The following is a 20,399-nucleotide window of genomic DNA, read 5'->3' on the forward strand; positions in this document are numbered from 1 at the left end:
CTGTAACGTTCTTGTTTCTCGCCACTTTTTACTGAGCGAATCGTTAGAGGTGTATGCGCCTGTGCGCACTTGGATGGTGCCTTTTGAGTGATTGCGCAATCATGGTGTGTGGCGTGTTGACAAACCGCGTTCTGCACTCTCTCTCTCTCCCCCCCCCCCCCCCCCCCTTTCTCCATCCCCGAGGCGAGGCCCGCATGGTCCTCTTCTAGGGCGCTCATATTCAGCAATTTCGTTTTTCTGTTCGCTTATTTCCGGCTGTTCGGCGAAAGTTGAGTAACAACAGGCGAAATTTTGTGTACAGACGTTCTCGACGTTGCTTTAAAGGCGCGTTAAAGTCTCTTCTCAAGCCGGCACGGCATGAGCGTTGATTGAATTAAAAGCTGTTAACACGAGGCTGTCGGTACGGCGTCGTCTTCGAGGCTGAAGTTGCGAAAGTTTTCACTGAAAATAACGACAATATGCGCTATCCTCATGCCGGAGTCGTTCCTCTCTGCCTCGGCTTCTACAAGGAAAGCCAGCAAAGGGAAATGAATAAGACAAACCAAGAGACAGAGATGGCATCTGTTTGAAAGCAAGCGGCAGACTAGAAAATAAATTTAAGGAGGAGGAGAGGGCGTACACGCGAGGGAGAGAGGGGCGGTAAATGAAATTTCCTCACCGACGGCGCGCTTAGCGCTTAAGCGTAAGTTATGAGTGCTTCTACGGGTTGGACAGGGGAAACGACTATTAGGGAATGAGTGTGACATACACGCTGTGCAGTCTGCCCCCTTCCCTGCTAACGATAAATAATAATATGTCCTGCCTCTCCTTTCACTTTGGCGTTCCCAGGTTCATAACTCTCCTCCCATTACACGCGTCGACCGTGTCTCTCTTTGTGTCTGTGGATGTATGTGTCCTCTTGTTTGGTTAGAAGCTACGTTGTCTGCAAACCGCGCCGCTGGTGACGAACGCACTCGAGACACCCATTGGACGGACAGGACAGCCTTTTGCCCGACACTGGGGCAGAAAAGGCGGGGGTCTAGTCGATCTGGAGGCACTCAAAACTTTGCTTAGAGAAGATGGGTGAGGGGGGAACGGGGGGGGGGGGGGGCAGAAATGGACGAGGAAGAAGGAAATGAGTGAGGGAAAGAGCTGGGGGACAAGCTCTTTGTGAGGGAGAGAGTGTACGGGAGAGGGAGAGAAGCATGTGAGCCTGAAACCCCGAGCTCATTTCGATCGATATATCTGTTCACTGCGGTGCAACAAGACTCCTCCCCTTCGCCTGTGTGTTTCTTATCTTTCCTCCTCTCTCATTCATTTTGGCCCTCTGTACCCTGTTCAATTCTTGTCTTTGTTTTTTCATATTGGACTTGCTTTTGCGGCGCGACGTTTTGAGAGATATGCTGTACGTGCTTCCTCGCGCCGAGCTTCGAGCGGGCAAGGTGAAAAGAGGGGGGGGGGGGGGGGGGACTGAGGTCGTTAGACGATTGGAACTCCACCCCGCGGTAGTATAATGATGCCTATTAACATGTACCTTTCGGTTCTCACAGCGGCGCTTCCTTTATTATTATTATTTTTTGTTATTCGACGTCGACGTTTGCGATTTGCCCGCGGTGTAACGACGTCGACCGTTATTACATATATCGGTGCCGAAACGCTAGCAGGTGTCTTTCGTATCGTCGCGCGCGCGGCCGTTAATAGGGAATAAATGCGGCGGGCGATCTTGTTGTCGACTCCGTGCAGCAACGCGCATTTTTTTTTCTGTATAATAAAGCGGTCCTTCTCTGCCCCTGCGGTCACAAACGTATTTGCGTCGGACGGATTCGTGTCACGAGGCTTCGGGAAATGGCGGTGATAAAGATCTTTGCCTACAAGCTGCGACGGTGATTGAGATCGTAGATCACGAATTTTTTGTTTCCCCTTCGATTGTGATTATGATAAACGCCCTACTTCGCGGATATGTTTACCTTCGTTGCACATGGCACTTGATAAAAGAGCCGGGCCTTCCCCGCTCGTGTTCAGCCCTATTTTGTCGCCCGTGTTTTTGCGGTCGTGCGTGTATAGCCCTTGAGGTGGGAGGCTCGAAATAACTTGCGTATGGCCGCGAAGCAGTCGTGTAAACAGATCAGGGCTCCTTCGTGGACAGTACTCTCAAAGAAAGCCCGAAACCATAAGTGTTTAGATGTTAACAGATTGCTTCTTCTTGGTTTACTGTCATACTTTTCTTGTGTTTATGAACAGGACGAATGAGAGGAAATCCTATTCAGTATTTGCTGTTCAGCAGCGAGATATTCGCGTGATCTGCAACTTGATCCTTCACCTTGCGGGTGTAACGTAAAGGCGGAGATCTAACGGCCACAACTCAGCGGTCCCTTGTAATGACGTGTGTGGCACACATGCAGTCTCGCAGCCCTGCCGTCCGAAAGTTGCAGACAGTTGTGTCTTCCTTGCCTGGTGGACGAGAGTGGATAGTTGGGCAGGTCGGTAATCCATGGCATAAGAAGCGCAAAAAGATTCGAATGACGAAGAACCGAGACTCGGAGACTGTCTTGGAAATAAATCTGTAGGAAGTTAGTGCCTATGGTGTGTCTGTGTATCGGTTCTTCGTCGTTAGTGTTTTCAGTGCGAAAGCACTGTACTTCACACGTTCAAACCTAACCACGAAGTCTATCTCCGCTACTGGGTTTCGAAACCGCGGTGGCGCGAACAGGTCATCTTCGGTGGCCAATGCACGAGAGCACTATGCTCTCACCGCAGCCGATAAGGCATCTTGTCAATCTGCAGCACACTCTCGCGAAGTACAGTGGTGAGCAGCCTTGTCTAGAGCGCTTGAGCAGTGCGCACTTGGTAGCAAAAACCGAAATTAGAGAGCAGCCCCTCATTACAGGGCAAAGTTTTCGTGCCTGCTTTGTTTACGAGGCTATCTGGCGCTACTTCCGTGCAAGCGTTGCAGCTGGACCCTAGAGGCTGCCACAAAATCTGGATTTGTTTGCAAGGAAGTGCACCGCCCGAGCGCTCTAGACAAGGCTGCTCACGACTGTACGTCATTGCACGTCATTGTCTTCATCAATTAATACTACTGTCGAACTAATATACACACTCTGGGGCCGCGCATTGCACATCGTCTTTTTAATTAAGTAATACTACTGGAATGAAGAAGATAATCATTCGCCAACGACGACGAAGCTCTTGAGGCGGCTGGCAGTGCCATTAAGCCTGAGGACATCATCATCATCACTGCATGTGACCCTGCCTCTCGCCTCACTGCTTCATCGATTACTTGAGCAAGAGTCTCCCCACGTCCTAATGAACCATCCTTTACTACTATCGAACTAAATCGTCGCCAGACGTGCCGACGACCCAGCAAAACCACGAGCCAATCAATCTAAAAACGTGCTTTCGCACGTCTACTCGGTTTAACTACGTTAAACCCCTACAACATTTTTAATGTTTGACTGCATGAAAAAAGACAGAAGCATCAAAATTATTGAGCTTTTGATTTCATCTCGTGATTAGCTTCTTGTTGAGGCAGCAAGAAAAAAAATTAACCATGCGGCAGAGCCTCAGTGCGTACTTTGAGCTGTATCCGAATTATAGTCAACGAATAGGCCTCGCACTCGGAACAACGGATGGAATGAAGTCACAAAGTAAGCATTCTGAGGTAGCCGAAGTAAATGAAAGTCGTGAAGCGGACTGGTACACCGAGACGACCGAGGATCTTGCTGCTGACAATCGTGCGTGGATACGAAGAACGAGTCTTTATATACTGCAGCCTCCGAAACAGACGCAGTGTAGCTGGTTTGTCCAGCAGTATTCGAGAGCGAAGCCGAAAACTTCTTTGGAATGGTCTGAAGTTTTCTGGCGTTCAGAAAGCTAATATAGCACGACAGCTGAATGCAGAAAAGGTGTCTCTGCTCGATGTGTTGGTATAGGCAGTAATGTGTCCTGGTATAGTACACTGAAGAGACCGTTATTATACGATTATTTCTTTCGAAGTGTCGCTTTCTGACTTGCCATGTGCATAATGCAACTGCGAAAAATGCAAAGGCAAGGCCATGAACATCAAGACGTCATTTCATCATGGTGGTGAGGATACAAGTGGGCGTGGGCCCGTATAGGGACCATATATATGTTGGCCCTGATGCCACAGTGCGGAACTCAGTGGAGGACTCGCGGGGCTTGCGGGCCAGTTTCTCACCAACCATCTCTTTGGTGCCATGCGGTGAAGCCCACTGCCAGTAGGATGGGATTTGCATCTTTCCTCATGTCCAGTGGAGCCTCGTGTGTACACACGGGGTCGCAGCAGAGACTTCCATCGCACGCTGGTTCGATATGTGGCATAATTGCATTCCAGCTCAATTGACCTCCCATCTGCGGCGAGCCAGCGACCCCTGTCTCATGCAGCGGCTGTGGGAAGGATGCGATTGCTCTGACAACGGGGCTGATCCGGCTCGTAGAAATGCTCGCGCACTCCGGGCTGTAGGGCGGCTACTGCACGCACTCTATAGCGCTGTGCTAGGGCAGCGCGCCTCCCTCGAGCCTTCCTCCGGGTACTCATTCCCTTGGGTCACCCCGAGAATTACTCAGTGGTGGCTGCTCAGAAGACGAGTTCGGTAATTACGGGCATCCAATCGATACGCCTCGCGTGTGATTAGTGCTGCGTCGCCTTTATTGTGAACGTACGTGATTGTCGGGTTTTGTTTGCTTCGCTCTTAATTGCCCTCTGCAATTAATTGTGTGTGTGTGTGTGTGTGTGCGTGCGTGCGTGTTCGTGTGTGTGTGTGTGTGTGTGTGTGTGTGTGTGTGTGTGTGTGTGTGTGTGTGTGTGTGTGTGTGTGTGTGTGTGTGTGTGTGTGTGTGTGTGTGTGTGTGTGTGTGTGTGTGTGTGTGTGTGTGTGTGTGTGCGTGTGTGTGTGTCTCCTCTGGTTGGTGGAGCGTTATTGGTGTTGCAGGACAAAGTGCTTATTGTCACTTATTGAAACATCTCTGGCTCTAGAGCTGTATATAGCTTCGGAACCATACAGCTGTGTTTAGCAGTCTACAGAAAAGTATATCCGTCTGAAACTACCTCTATAGACGGCCATAGGAATAGTTTATAGCTCTTCGGGCTAATTACCTGTAGCCAGCCATAGAACATTTTAGTATGAGATACGTTGTGTGGGGTTCTCACGGTCTGCGTTTTGCACTATGTGCTGCTCAAAACTATAGTCCCGCACTATATTCTGTGCTGTGAGGTGCCATCAAGCCTACTGTGACGTCACAGAAGGTTTCTACTAAAAAACAGCCACACGACGGGTTAACAGGGTGCGTATAGCGACCTAGAAAACCTGGAATTGTCGAAGAAATTTTGTGCACCTGAAATAATGCGAGTGTAGTCAGGGTACCATTAGAAATGTTATTGTAACTAACGCGATGGTCTTCCGTGAATCCCTAAAGAACTGCGAGTTCCCAGAACATATACAGTCCGATTACGCTGGCATGACATCTTTTTACTTCGAACGTGCATAAGGCGTGACGTCATCCATTTTAGCTGTAATTTTTTTGCTGTCCACGTAGTGAGCACTGCATATAACTGGTTTGTTCTGCACTGGCTGCCGCTCTCTACTTCTGTAAACATAGCTGCGTTCAAAAGCGTGCACCTTTCGATGTTCATGCGAAGCATCACACTGCCTTATCGTGGCGTCAATGTCTTTCTGGAAAGCTTGCACTCACGCCGCGTCGACCTTGTATACGCTCTGCAGGAAGGAAAACTAATGCAATCTAGTTGCCCTGCTCGAACAATGATGCCAAGATTGTTAAGAAGCGGCTGCCTTTTGTGAAAATTACTTTGTGCTTAGCCTTCGGCCGCGCTGCTATTGAAAGGGGCATCAGAGTGAACAAAGGGTGCCTTCAATGAAAAAACAGGGGGAAAGAAAATAACTACTTTTCACTGACAAGCCAGCCACACCGAGTCCGCTCTCTTCTTGAAGGGTGCCTTGTTTGTTGTGTATGCCCATAGTAAACACATCTGGCTGTACAATGAGTAAAGTGTATGATCTACCTATACGCATGTGGAGTTTGCCATTTAGGGGATTTCCCGAAATTTTCTGAAACTGGTCTGTTGTTCCTGTGAAAGCCCACGTAATAGCGTCGGATATCACCACTCTTGTGAACCAACCAAGCAGCGTTCACAAAGATTTCTGAGCACAAATTTAATCAAACTCCCTAATGCTTTGCGCTCGATTTAGTCGGGCACTTTTGGTGCGCTGAGAGCAATAATTGCTACCAAAATCGCCGCGCTGATTCCTAGTTTAAATTCGACAATTTTTAAGGCCCGTTACCGTGGGAGCATACTATAGGGCGCGAAACCGGTTGGGTGGCCTAGCACTGCAATTTCCCAGTAAGCACACTTTGTTCGGGACGCCATTTCACAGTCAGAGATGTGCCTTGAGGTGTCGCAAAGGATCATGGAAGTGCTTAGGTCTCGCTCGCGTTGTAGCTTAAGCTGTTACTCTTCATTTGTTTTGTGAGCCATGTTCCGGGTTTTCTGCAGCAGTGCACAGCGCTGTGGCTCTCTCAAGTTAGCCTCACTCCACCAGTAAGGGGATATCTATCTAGCCTCATCAGGCACTTAGTCAGCACATCTTTTCTGCGACGAGAACAACATCGATCTGTACTTGCTGAACGTGTTGGACAGCTTATGCAATGTTTTATGAGAGCGTTCGGATGTTCCCTTGTCATGTAAACATTAAGCCGTACTGTCATAACATTTTCCTGGGAACGCTGTTTTGCCTTGTATGAAATGTACCCCTTGTGCATTATTTCCCTTACTACATGCGATGCCCTATGGCGTTAGGATGTGATTGAGGAGAAGGAGCAAAATATTTATGTCCAAGGTCTGTTTCTGTTCATTGCTGCACTTTTAGGAAACGCATTTGTCTTTTGGTTTATTTAAGCTATCTTTTGCAATATGTACAGCCAGTTTCTTTTTTACTTTTAGCTGCTTCAAAAAAAAAAAAGGATATTCGCACACACTTAGTGAAAAAAAACAACATAAGAAGCCCGAAAGAAAAGGAAGACGATAACCACCACCGTTAAAAGAGCTGGAAGAGAAGCAATGATCGCATCGTAAGTCACAGCCGAAAGCTGGATTTTCCTTAGGAAAAAAAAAGAAATCAGCTTTCCCAAATCGGAAGAGCTAATCTGTTCCCATTGCTCTGTTCGCAGTTGATGGTTTGGGACTCAGCGTCCCCAAAACGAATCAGGATTTGAGGGGACGCCGTAGTGAAGGGTTCCGGGTAATTTCTACCATCTGGAGTTCTTCAACGTACACTGATATCGCACAGCACACCGGCCACCGTACCACTTCGCCTCTATCGTAATGCGACCGCCGCGACCGGTATCGAACCCGCGTCTTCCGGGTCAGCAGCCGAGCACCATGAGCCACTGGGCCACCGCGGTGATCTTTTTTTCTACGAATGGGTCATGTGTACTGTTCATTACCATAAAGGCCACTAATACATATCGTTGCTTATAGTATGTCCTCATTTTATGTTAGCATTTCTGGCATGTCCATTGCATTGCGTTATTTGTCCTGCGGATTGTATGTGTTGTAGCTTTGCTTTGTTGAGCGTTATGTCGCCAGGTCGAGTGTTTTTCTTCAATTATGCGCAGAGGAGTAGCCGGAGCCATATCAAGCACAAACATCTCCTTTTATGTCCATCTCAATAAAAAAAAAAAAGGCCGCTGAGTTTTTCTGCCTTTTCAGCGGTCGAAGAAGTTTAACTCAAATAGTCAGGGAACTTGAAAAGTGTGGATAGCTAGGCAGTCTGATTAAACAAAATTCTAGGTTGGAGTCCTTTCCTCTCTGGAGCTGCGGACTGCAAACGCCGTCTATACGGCGCTTTGCCTTCCCGAAGTCCGGCCGTGGTTTAGGTCTCCAATTCGAGGCAGCTACGGCAGAAAAGCGTCAGGGTACGCGAGCTTCGCGAGTCTGCCTGCCTTGCCTGCTGCTTGGAGGTGAGGGTGATGTCCGAGTGCAGTGAGATCGGCGAGAGGGAGGGATGACGGAGGAGGATAAACTTCGTAAGCACAGCCTTGCTTCACGCGTCGCGTACTTTTCCTTTTCCCCGTGTTTCTTTCCGTCCCCTCTCTCCCTCTTCTTTCTCTTCGATCTGTCCTTCCGCACCCCCCCTTCCCCCCACCTCGTGTTCATTGCGGGTCTCCCGTGCCCAGCCCCCTCTCTGCAGGCTATTGCGCGCTCGCGGGATCTCGCCTGGCGGGCACGCAGCAGGCTGGCGCTCGACGAGATAGGCCCGCGAGTGCGCATGACCGGCAATCCATCGCCGCCCGCCCTGCGGGAAGGCGGGTCCGGACCCGACTGCGCATGCGCGCTTCCAGCAGAGCGCAGACAAGAGAGCGAGGGTGTTGCAGCATGCTGGATGGAGCTCGGGGGGGCGCCTTTTCTTCCGCGGCACGCAGGCACAGTATTTTATGCTGGTGTATTTATAAGGTCCCTTTCCTGCCACACGCCCGAGGCAGGCAAGGAGCCAGCCAGTCCAGAACCCAAATCGCAAGCACGTAAGGAGGGCGAGGGAGAAAGACTGCCGAGCTCGCCTTGCGTTGATATAAGTATACATACAGGAATATATACGTACGCCCTGTCTCCGACTCCATCCCTTGCCCTCCTCTCCGCCGCACCGCTGAAGAACCCCCTGCCCCCTCTCTTGAAAAGCGTGCATGCTGGGCTTCGGAATTAAGAAGGGCGAGGGGACAGCGCGGTGGTATTGAAGGTTCCTGCCTCTTTCAACGTCGTTCGCCCACTGCAGCTTCGCCCGCTGCCATGGCGTGGGGGTCGAGATCGTGGAAGAACACGCTCAGCAAGGGCCGCTCTTTGAAACCTCTCGCTTTATTCCCTTCCTTCTTTCTATCGCGATCGGGCTGCGACTGAGTTGGCGAATCTCGCCCCCCTTTTTTGGCTCTCTTTCTGCGCAAGCACTCTACCCCCTCCCCCTCTCCTATTTTTTATCGCTACAGCCGCCTTACGTTCCCTTTTCTTCTTCCCTGCCTCCTCTCCCCATGCTGCAAGCAAACGTTTTTCACCAGGACGAAACCCAGCGGCGTGCTCACTCGCTTTTCGGTCTGCTAGACGTGCGGCGCGAAGGGGCACTCCGGATTCGGCCTATGTGCTGGGCTCAGCGGGACCCCGTTCCGCGCTCCCTGTGGGGTAATGGACTGGCCCGCGCGTCGCCCCCTCTCTTCCTCCTCAGCTTCTCTCTTTCTCCTCTCCTTTCTTTCCAGAGAAGGAGAGGATCTAGTCTCCCCCGTTTCTTCTCGTTGAACGGTAAGAGAGAGAAGGAGAAAAAAAATACGAGGCTGCGCGTCTCTCTCCTGGGGTGCTCTGTTTTTCTTCGTTATCACGCCTCTTCTCTTCCTCCGAGCCTCCTCCTCTCTTTTTCCTGCGCTCGCCTCTTGACCCACTTCCTTTTTATATTCCGCACGCTTCTTCGGTCGCCTTCGTCATTCTGGTTTTCGGGAGCTTTGCTTTTTCTTTGTCGCCCATTTTTTTATCCTCTCCTGATAGTATACATGCACAGTTTCTTCTGTGTTTCTTTCTCCTTTTGCGTTGGTGGAATCGTAGGGTATCTTGCGTTCACTTCTTCTTTCTGTTTCTCTTTTTGTGCCGTTTGGTTTTTGTACTGTTTCTTTTGTTTCCGTTCCTGCACCGCCGTCGGCGACCTTCTCTCTCGCAATCCGTCTCGCCTCTCCCCTCCTCCCTTATCCCCAGCGCCGTGCCGCCACTCCGGCTGTGGTGTTCCCGCCCTTTCCACCCCTCGTTCTTTTCCTCTTCCCTCTGCTTTGGCGGGCTTCTCTCTGCGTTGTGGAAATTTGTTTTTCTCCCCTCTCGGGCTGCCGTCGGGGGAAGCCCCGCTCTGACCAGACGGATGGACTTCGGCTGGCCGCTTTTTGCTTTGCCTCTCGCTGACGGCGCTTTCATTTGTGGCGGTCTCTGCCGAGGTCTCCCTCGCTTTATTTCTTTTGTTCGCTTTGGTCGAGGCGACTGCGTGAATGGGGGGGGGGGAGAGAGAGAGAGAGAGAAAAATGAGGGGAGGGTGCTCTACTCTTATCGCGACGCCGACGACGAAAAGAAAAAAAAAGGATTGGTGGACGCGTACACATGTGACAGAGGAAGGTAGGCGTAACTTGTAGCGCCGCGTACCGCGCGCTCAAAGCAAGGCGGGTTGGTGAAAAGGCGCGAAAAAGAAAATACAGACGGGAACGCAGAGGTGAAGGCGCGAATAACAGCAAGAAAACTGGGGTAAATTGGCAGCCTAGAGGGCCTGCCGGCGGAGTGGGAGGCACAAATGAAGAGAAAATAGGCGCAGCGAAGTCCTTCCTGTACGTGACACTTCCCGAGTTGTCCGTGTTTACTGCGTCACGCACTCGCTTCGCTTGTTTGTGAGTTGTTGAGTGCCGCGTGAGAGAAGGGAAAAAAAAGTGGGAGGAAACTATTTTTGCTCTTGAGACTAAGTGGCAGCTCTACTGGAAGGGATTTCCCCGGCGGTGTAATTTTGTTCATTTGATTTCTTCGTTTTAGTCTTTTGCTGGCACTCTTGGCTGCGGATGGTGGTTCTCAATTTTCCGACATCCCAAGGGAATCGTGTCTTAACGGCTTGACAAGCGTAAGTGGGGAAGACGTTGCGCGCTCTCGGTTCACTGGTTTTAAGCTACGTTCACACTACGTCCGTAGCGGCCGTAACTTGCTTTAAATGTGACGTAAACCAGTCTATTACTCACTGGAAATCGCCGTTAGTTGCGACTGTTGAGTGCAACATTGTTTAGTGGGGCATCACGGCACATTAGAATAGCGTTAGTAGCTGTTGGTTTATTTGTTTATTTACGCTACAATCCCGTCAGAGCTCGTGGCAGAAAATTGGCGGCCTGTTACCCGGTGTAATACGACACCGGGCACAATGGCGGAGGACAAGACAGGACTAACGTGTGTCCTGTCGTGCTTCCATGTGTCCGCATCTGTTTTCCTCTACCGGTATCAGGCCTGAGATGGGGACAGAATAACTAGCCCAACTGTAAGCTCTTTAGCATCAATAGAAAATTGCAAATGAAATACGAACTATGACATTTTGTTCTGACAAAACGGATCGGCCATAGATTTTGGGGTTTCCCAGAGCACAATGCGTGTGTTTACAGAGGAGTAATATTAACGATGCTTGTTATCCTGGCCTGTTATACTGGGCTGGGCTGGGTTAGGCCTGGCTGTTCACTTCGCACGGCATCTAGACACATTCAGACTGTGCCATCGGAATAACGGACTCTTGTCACGAAAATTTTCGCAATAGACGCGCGTTGTTTCACATGAAGTTCACGAGACGTTATTGAACAACACGCCGGCTGTCCTCATTTGTAACAGACGTGAGGGCAGCCGCAACCTGTGTTTAAACTCGATGCAACACACATAAGTGTCTGGCAATGACAAAACGACCGAGGGCATTCAGCTGACACGGGTGTATGCTTTCATGCGTTGCGTGGCTGGCAACGGGTGAGATCCTGCGTGTTCTCTCGTCATTTGTTAGAGAAGATGCGCAAGACAAAAGATAAACAAAGAAATACACGCGAGTCGCACTTCTCGTCTCTGCACTTTATTCCCAAGCGCGAATTCAGCAGAAATTCGTTTCCAGTTGTACTACGTACACGAAATGTCAACGGTGTACTTGCGGGCCACTCTGTTAGGAAAGTGTCATGAGAAAAATCAGATGCCTTATCAGAATGTCCTTCGTACGTGTGTTTGCGGGCGGCGGCTTGCTTAACGTTGTTGCCAGCTTTGCGCAACGCGGCACAGACAGCTTTAGTCGTGGCAGGCTGCATAACCGCGTCGTGTCGCGTCCGCGAGACAGATGCGCGTCTGCCTGTGGGCGGAAACCGATGACGTCCGATTCATCATGGCTCTAACTACGCTGTATACGCTGCAGCATCACGGGCGCTTATCTCTCTCGCTTTCATGTGTGTGTGTGTGTGTGTGTGTGTGTGTGTGTGTGTGTGTGTGTGTGTGTGTGTGTGTTATCGCAGGGATCCTCTGTATCCACCATTGCTAGGTTAAGTTGAACTTCATTATAACAAAGTTGAAGGGCCCGTTGATTACTTCGTTATAGCCGTAGCTTCGTTATAGCCCACGTTGACCGAGTTTCCGAGAGGAATCTGCATTTCTTCGTTATACCGATTATTTCGTCAAAAACCGTTTCGTTATATCCAGGTTCGATTGTACATAAATGGTGAGATAAATCTGGCTGCGGTTCTCCTGCCTCGCGCAACTCTGCCTTCATTACTGTTGCGGCCCTTTTCCGTGGTTTGCTGCGCTAATTGGCGTACTGTACCTGCTAATTATAGACGTCACTGCGCGTATGGATCGTTTGCAGACTATCTCTGTTGGTATCGTTGTGCATCTGGCGCCGCCATTTTGGGGCGCGCGCATGGAGCACGGCGAAACGCTGGGCTATCGCCGCCTTCTCCGCTTTGCACTGCTGAAGCTGCGCGCTACCACAAAATGGCGCCCGCGCCATCACGTGAATACCTCCTATAACTAACTGTCTCACATCCCTGTCACTCTTTCCTAAGCCGGACGGCGCACTCGTCAAATAAAAACAACCAAATGAAGCATTCCGATTGCTCCCTCTATAGATGCTCATCTGGTGTTGATGGACCACGCTTTCTAAGCCTCGTCAAGCAAGGCGCAAAAGCGGCTTTTTTGCTCGGAAACCCTTTCCAGTCCCGGTAATATAAATTCGACTCTACTCCTCCAGTGCTTTCGCGGTGAACACCCTACCCTGCCTGGAACCGCAAGACCCCGAATAACCCTAAATGGCTGCGCTTCTTTGCTTAATTTTTCTTCTCTTTGAAGTCGTTAACCCAGCGCGTGACTCGAGCAGCGTGAGGTGGCCTCGTCGTGTGGGGAGCCGCGAGGTCTCCCTTTTAATTCTCCAGGTCCGACGCACTATTCACTGCCCCGACAGTTACTGCCGCTCGGCGCCGCGGTCTTCTCGTGTGGGGTCGTAAACGCGCGGTTCCTTCGTGACGTAGGCGACGCGGCGAAACGATTATTGTGCGCAGGCGCTTTGGGGCGCCGAACGACGCCGAGCTGCGAGACAAAGAGGGGCAGAGCGCGATGGTCGGGACGTATATGAACCAGCGAGCGCCCGTGTTTAATTCGTAATTTGATTATTGGTTGCACGCGATAGTGTCGCGATGGCTCCGCATCTTGGCAATCGCATCAGCAATGGTAGAAGGTATCACCTCGATCTTCCCAGGTGCCAATTACTGCCTGGACTTCACATTCGTGGGACGGCCGGAGGATAGAGGCTAACTGCTCATAAAGAGAGAATATGCGTAGTCCGGGCCCACTGCGAGCCCTGCTCAGTTGTCCAGTGTGCCAAGCAATGGAAACGGTGGTAAGGACCGCTGGGAGCATGGTGATGGACATTCGGGTAACGTTCGTTAGGGTGGCCAAGAAAAATAAAAAAAAAATGATGCCCTGCGCGCACTGCCTACGGCACAACGGGTTACGTTATAGGTAACAGTGTGGAGGTGCAGCTGTAGGGTCTCGTCGCGGCGCGCGCCGGCTCGCGATTCATTGGAAAGGCTCAGAATAGGGTCAGAAGCTTTAGCACACCGTCAGCGTATGCCCTTCAGGGAGTGTTCTGCTTTCTGAGGTCGCCAGCGGTGACGGCATACACTATGCTTAAAAGCCTCCATTGTTATCGCTAGCTTGGTGCTACTCCGCCACCGCTGCCGTTACGAGCTTGCAAGAGCGTGTGCTGCACGTGCGCTGATAGCGCCCGATGGTAGCAGTAACTTTATGCAGTAACACTGTGCTAAAATTTTCTGACACTGACTCAGTGGTTAGGTATAAATCAGCACCAGCGAGCCCCAGTACAAGAGTGTTTATTTTTTTTTTTTTGCTTGTCGTGCAATTTGAGCTGCCACTGCTATCCGCTTCCGTTCCGCGCACCAAGTGGCAACTGCGCATGGGAAGGGCCGAGCTTCAGCATCTGGCGTTGTTGTGAACGCGAAATTTCCAACACCGGGACGCTCCCAAGGATGGCAGCGTTGGGATAGAAAGCTCCTCGCATCGCCTAGCAGCATTGGCAGTTGCAAGAGCTCCGGCGTCGGTGGACCCCATGATCGCGGCTCTGTGAGTGTCCAACCTTCTTCCCTGAGGAGTTTTGTTAGGTTTTTGAATTTAGGGTCAATGCTGGCAGGCTTTATTTGCCAGTGTTGTGAGTACTGATTGTTGTACGCATTGCTAAGAAGAGATAGGGGATCGGTCTGAGCGCATCATGGACCTGAAATCTTTGCAAAAGCCGGATCTAATTTTGATCAGCAAAGAATTAGGGGTAGAACTTGGGAAGGCCGTGCGGAAACCGCACATCATAGAGGCAATAATATCTAGCGGAGCGGGCGAGGAGCTTAGCGAATGCTGGGAATTGGTTAAGGAAAGGAAAGCGCGTGAAGAGGAACAGCGCGAGCTGGAACAGAAGCAACGCGATCGCGAGCTTCAGCTTCGGGAGAAGGGGCTCGAGTCAGCACGCCGACAGCAGGAAATTGATTAAAGAAACTGGATGGGGATTCGAAGATAGCCGAAGCCGGCGTCGCTCAGCCACTATCCTCCAGCACAGGAGGGAGGGAAACAATCAATCAAAGATTTCATGCAACCCTTCCAGCTAGGCAAGGACATCGGTATTAAGGCGAAAGCCTTTAATGCCTCATGCTGTCGTTAGCAAACCGTGTCGGCAGCCGTGTCGACATGTGTCCGCGTTTTGACGGGTGTCCACCGAGATATGTGAGACAGTTACTGCGTAATTTCTTTTCCTCAAATACAACTTTCAGTTTCTTCATTACGACCCCTCTTTCTTCTTTCACTGCCACTTCCTCCCTTCCTGTACGGTGCTGTTAAGGTGTCCACCGAGATGGCTGAGAATTACAGCGCCATTTCCTTTCCTCAAAAAGCGATGCGTTCAAAGGGCAAGGCATCGCGCCGAGCGGATGGTGGCGTTCCGTGGACTCCCTGGCAGCGCTACAACACGCTCTCGCGTTCTGCTCCTAAAGGCGAAGCTTAAGCGCCATTAATTAGCAGTCAATGAGTGCTGAGTGATTAATCAGTAATTAGTCAATTAGTAATTTGTCATTAATTCGTCATCAATTATGTGTGACGTCGTCCAGTGGTGACGTCACCAGTGTCATATAGGCAAAGTGGTGCGGAAAACGCTTTCGCCTCTACGCACTTGAGACAGTCAAAGTGCCCCCTGCATTTTTTTTGTTTGGTGAACTTCGAAAGGACATGCCAAAAAAATTGGCAGAGGCTTAGCTTGGTTAAGCCCGGTAAGTAGCGAAAGCAATAGCCCTGGCTGCGCCTGGTTTGGCTGGTGGTGTGTCTTGGTAGTGCTCTTAGTAAAGCTTATGTTTATCAAAGTAAGGTAGCGAACGCGATCGGGAGACTGAGTGCGGAAGATTCGGAGGGCTATGAGACCGTGTCTAGCGTACGTTTGATGTTGAAAATAAATTAGACTGACTTTGAAGGCAGGCCGGTCAACTACCGGCCCGAACCCGCAACACGCTCCACGAAGACGAAAGACGCAGGCCAGGACTCCATCCTTGGTAGCGTCCCGGTGGCTGACCGGCCCGAACGCGCAACACACGCCACGAAGACGACGCGCAGGCTCGGAGAGACGCAGGCCTGGACGCCATCCTTCGGGGCGTCCCGGTGTTGGAAATTTCGCGTTCACAAAGCGTGTGCGCGCCTATTCCGCTTAGTGCCAGACCGAAGCATGCCGGGGCATCGCTGCGAAAATGCGCGACCAATGTCCACTTCCGTATAAGGCTGCATCACATGCAAGCGATTGAGCAGCGCGTCGCGGCGAAAAAATCTCCAACTTGGAACCTTGTCGCTTGGGCCGCTCGAGCCGCCGCTACGGCTCGAAACAGGTATTTGCGCCGCTGCGGCAGAAAACGCGAGCGCTTTCGCTTGCGTGTGAAACAGGCTTTGAGCGTCGTGGTTCGCGGGCCTGGACGTCAAGTGTTCTTCATGGATTTGGGCTGCTTGATGAATCGCGAACATTACGGGAGACAACGCGTATAAACAGGATGAGAAAGAGATGTCCCTTCATTTTCCCGCTCGTGCCCGCTGTATTCCGAAATGTTAGGCAGTCATTCTTCGTTGCATCTAGCGCCCAAGCTTGGTTCTCTCCAATCCTGCAACTACCCAATTTAATTACGGGCACGAACCTTCGTCGAGCGTTTCTCCTCGGGCTACGCTTTGCAGTTGGCTTGTAGTGTTCGCTGGGGACTCAGGAGGCGCGCCTTGTTATCCTGTCCCCCCCCCCCCTCCCTTCTTCCACCCCGCATTCTGCCCCTCACTACTTTTTTTTTTTTTTTCCACACACGCGGTCTTTGCGGCCAGGGTAAAGGGCCGACGCTCTGGTGCCCGCAGGGTTTTCGAACAGGCGCGCATGCCATGGCTGGCAAGCCGGGGCTAAGGGGGAGGGGGGACTGCAGCCTCTAGAGGGAGGCGCTACACAAAGGCTGGTGGAACAAACAGAAAGAAGGCCTCCGAAAAAAAAAATAGAGAACGCATCAGAGAAAGAAGACGCTCCGATGGAAAGAGGATCCCCGCACAGCGGCGCTCGCGCTCGGGTGCGTCTTGAAGGAAAACGGATGAGCAGCGGCGCGGGATGGAGGGGAGCGTGAGGAGTCGGAGGGAGAGGAGGAAGCCCGGCGGTAGGATTAGGGCAAGGATGGATGGATGGATGGATGGATAGGAGCGCCCCCTTTGAAACGGGGTGGTGGCAATTGCCACCATGCTCAGCTTTTCTTTATTTATTATTTTTTTTGTTTACTGTGTTGGCAATTCTCATTAAGATTCTCCATCAACTTTGCCTACGGTTTCCTACTATTCTAACCTTATGCCACATCTCTGCTTTTCAGCCACCAATCCTCCAATCGCTTTTTGCTGACTTCCACTGCAGATTTATTTACATGACCATTGTTATCTTTAAACCCTAGGGCCTCAGAAAGAGTGACTGTGCCTGCATCGACATCCGGATGGATACCATCACATTTGATTATGAGGTGTTCAATTGTTTCCACAGATCTACCACACACTGCACATGTGTCATCTTCTTCGTTAAATTTCTTTTTGTAGCTGCGCGTTCTAAGACACCCTGATCTAGCTTCAAAAAGTAGGGCACTGCCTCTTGAGTTATCATAGAAAAATTCTTTCCTGATCTGCCTTTTCCAGAATCGATATAGTTCTACACTATGTTTCTTTTCCATTGAATTCATCCAATTTTTAACTTCCGCATTTTTAACCTGTCGTTTAATGCTCTTTCTTTCTCCGTCCTCATGACCGGCATACTTACTGGTTAGTTTTCTAGTTCTTTTCCGCCACTGTGAGTCAACGTTCTTTCTGTATAAATATTTAAATACCTTAGCTGCCCATCTGTTATCGTCCAATTTCCTCAGGCGTTCTTCATATAGTATTTTACTCTTAGCTTCCCGTGCCTCGAACGATGCCCAGCCCATATCCCCTTGTACTGCCTCGTTTGTGGTTTTGCCGTGGGCACCTAGTGCTAATCTTCCAACAGCTCTCTGATTTACGTCTAATCTCGACTGAACTTCTGCCCTTAAGCACAGAACCGCATTGCCGAAAGTAAGTCCCGGCACCATTATTCCTTTCCAAATACCTCTTAGTACTTCATATTTGTTGTACCCCCATAATGCCCTATGTTTCATTATCCCGGCGTCTCTTCGTCCTTTTGCCCTAAGAGCCTGTTCATGCTTTTCCGTGTATATCTGCCCTTCGTTTAGCCATATCCCGAGGTATTTGTATTCGGCCACTTTGGGTATTTCGTGGCCTTGTATTGTAAGCACCTGATCAGTTGTATCGTTAAAAATCATCACACCTGATTTAGTTGCGCTAAAACTGAATCCCAGAGCGTCTCCTTCGTCTCCACAGCAATTAACCAAAGTTTGTAAATCTTCCTGGCTATCTGCTAACAGTACAATATCGTCCGCATACATTAAACCCGGGAGTCGCTGCTCAACTACATTTCCGCCTAATCTGTACGATAGATTATAACCCAGATTACTTTCTTCTAGCCTTCTTTCCATATTTATCACGTAAAGCATGAACAGCAGCGGTGATAGAGGGCAACCTTGCCTTAATCCTTTGTGCACCCCTACAGTTGTGGTACTTTTTTTCCCTTCCCATGTAATTTCAACTTCATTATCTCGGTAGATTTCCTGTAGAAAATCAATTACCTCATCACCAATACCTAAATCTTTCAATATGCTCCACAGGAGTTCCCTGTTCACGTTATCGTATGCACCGCTTATGTCTAGAAAGGCTATAAACAGAGGTCTATTTTCCGCCTTAGCTATTTCTATGCATTGGGTAAGCACGAACAGGCTATCATCTAACCGCCTACCCCTTCTGAACCCATTCTGAAGTTCTCCGAGTATCCTATTCCCTTCTACCCATGACTGCATTTTTAATTTCACCGCCTGCATTGCCAGCCTGTACATAACAGATGTTATCGTAATCGGACGGAAGGATTTTATGTTCATCTTATCTCCTTTCCCTTTATAAATCAAATTCATTTTACTCTGTCTCCAGCTGTGCGGAATTTGCTGATTTGTTATGACTGCCTCCAATGCTTTTATCAGCGCGTCCTTGCTTCTTGGGCCAAGTTCATTAATCAGCTTAATTGGAATTTCGTCTATCCCTGCGGATGTGGTTTTAGGAATATTCGCTTCCGCCTTTTCCCAGTTAAGACTAGTCAGTTCTAAGCTGTTCTCTTTTGTGCTGTCCTGTGTTGCCGCCTCACTTGGGGAGATTACCCCATTGGCGTCGCTAAAAGACGCAGCTATAAATGACGTAATGTAGTCCACAGCATCGTCTCCCTCCAAACATTTTCCCTCAGCATCTATAATCTGTTCCTGCTTTCTTTGATTTGTTTTTCCCAACCAGCTTATATGGTTCCAGAATTTTCTTGGCCCCCCTTTATTTGCCTCGCGAACTTCAGCCAGCCATTTATCAGAGGACTGCTTTATTTTAGCCTGGACTAGGACCTGAACTTGCTGTTTCTTTTGTCGATAGGATTCCCATTTTTTTTCTATTTCCTCTACAGATAACTGCGCCCTCTTTGCTTCTCTGTGTTCCCTTGAAGCCACCCGTCGTTGTTCGATGGCCTCCTTAATTTCCATATTCCACCAGCTTCGTGGCTTCCTCTTTCCTCTCCAGCGGTTAACTCCTTTCACTTGTTTCATTTTTGTAGCGATGAGCAGTTCCAACTGATTATAATCCCAATTTTCCATGTGGCGTTTCTCAATTATTTCTTCTATATCGGCTGATATTAGCGCTATTTGTTCATCATTTAATTTTGCGTTGTCTTTTGGACTTCGTTGCATTTCTCTTTTGACTAGGGCTCCCAACTGTAGACTAATACGTTTATGATCACTTCCTAGGCTGTCCTTCCCCTCTTCGTCTATTTCCATTATTGCGAGCTTGCTATAGATGCCCTGCGACATTAGACAGTAGTCAATGGTTGTTTGCCTGTTACGGGATTCCCACGTGATTTGTCCCTCACATTTAGTTTCTCTATTGACAATAACTAAGTTGTGCCGCTCACACAAGTCTAGCATTAACTTCCCGTTACAATCTGTGTATCCATCCAGATCCTCGATGTGGCCGTTCATGTCTCCAAGCAAAATAATACCGACACCGTCTCCAATCTGCTTTATATCGTCATTGAGGCACTTAACTAGATCCTTGTTTTCTTGCCTGCATTTGTCCCCGGTCCCTAAATAAACTACCCCTAGCCATGTCCTTTTTCCAGCAATTGTACCTGATACCCAGACATGTTCTTTGCAAGTTGATTTTATTCTTTGCCAATTTGTTCCTTGATGTATCAGCATACCTACTCCTCCTCCCTTCTTCTCCGTTGTTGTTCTGTTGCACCCTTCCCAGACATAGCCATCGATGAAAGGTGGATCTTCTAGATCTCTCAGATGTGTCTCGCATAGAGCGTACACACCTACTGCTTCGTCCTTTAACTGCTGTTCTATTTCTAGCCATTTCGCTCTCTTTCTACCCCCTTGCATGTTTATGTAACTGATCCTGGCGTTAAATTTCTTTTTCGTAGTTTTCTTTCTGGGCCTCCTAGTGGCCATTTTGTTGGGATCAGCCGCCATTGTTACATTTACATCGCTTCTACCTACACCTACGCCCTGAGCCACTGTGGACCCCCTAAAAAAGCTACCGCTCGGCCTCCCAGGCGCCTGCCTATCTCTTCTCCTACCCTTCCACTGAAATGGATGCCATCTCGTCCAAAGTCTCTGCCCGAACCTGCCCTGTGCACTTCCTTGTTTATTTC

General features: G+C 49.7%; 1 protein-coding gene across 13 annotated transcripts in view; it reads left to right on the forward strand.

The window, feature by feature from the left end:
• Positions 1 to 20,399, forward strand: part of LOC149363870 (uncharacterized) — a 234,178-nt gene that overhangs the window by 105,363 nt on the left and 108,416 nt on the right. For 2 of the 13 annotated variants that reach the window (XM_089573837.1, XM_089573839.1), the window contains exon 1: positions 13,581 to 14,161. The exons of the other annotated variants lie outside the window; for them this stretch is intronic. The gene's annotated coding sequence lies outside the window, so the exon portion shown is untranslated. Of the gene's footprint in view, positions 1 to 13,580; positions 14,162 to 20,399 lie in introns of those variants that run through there. 13 annotated transcript variants of the gene reach the window in all.

This window comes from Amblyomma mixtum, chromosome 2, assembly GCF_055824585.1.
Source record: "Amblyomma mixtum isolate Tamu chromosome 2, ASM5582458v1, whole genome shotgun sequence".
Lineage (NCBI taxonomy): Eukaryota > Metazoa > Arthropoda > Arachnida > Ixodida > Ixodidae > Amblyomma > Amblyomma mixtum.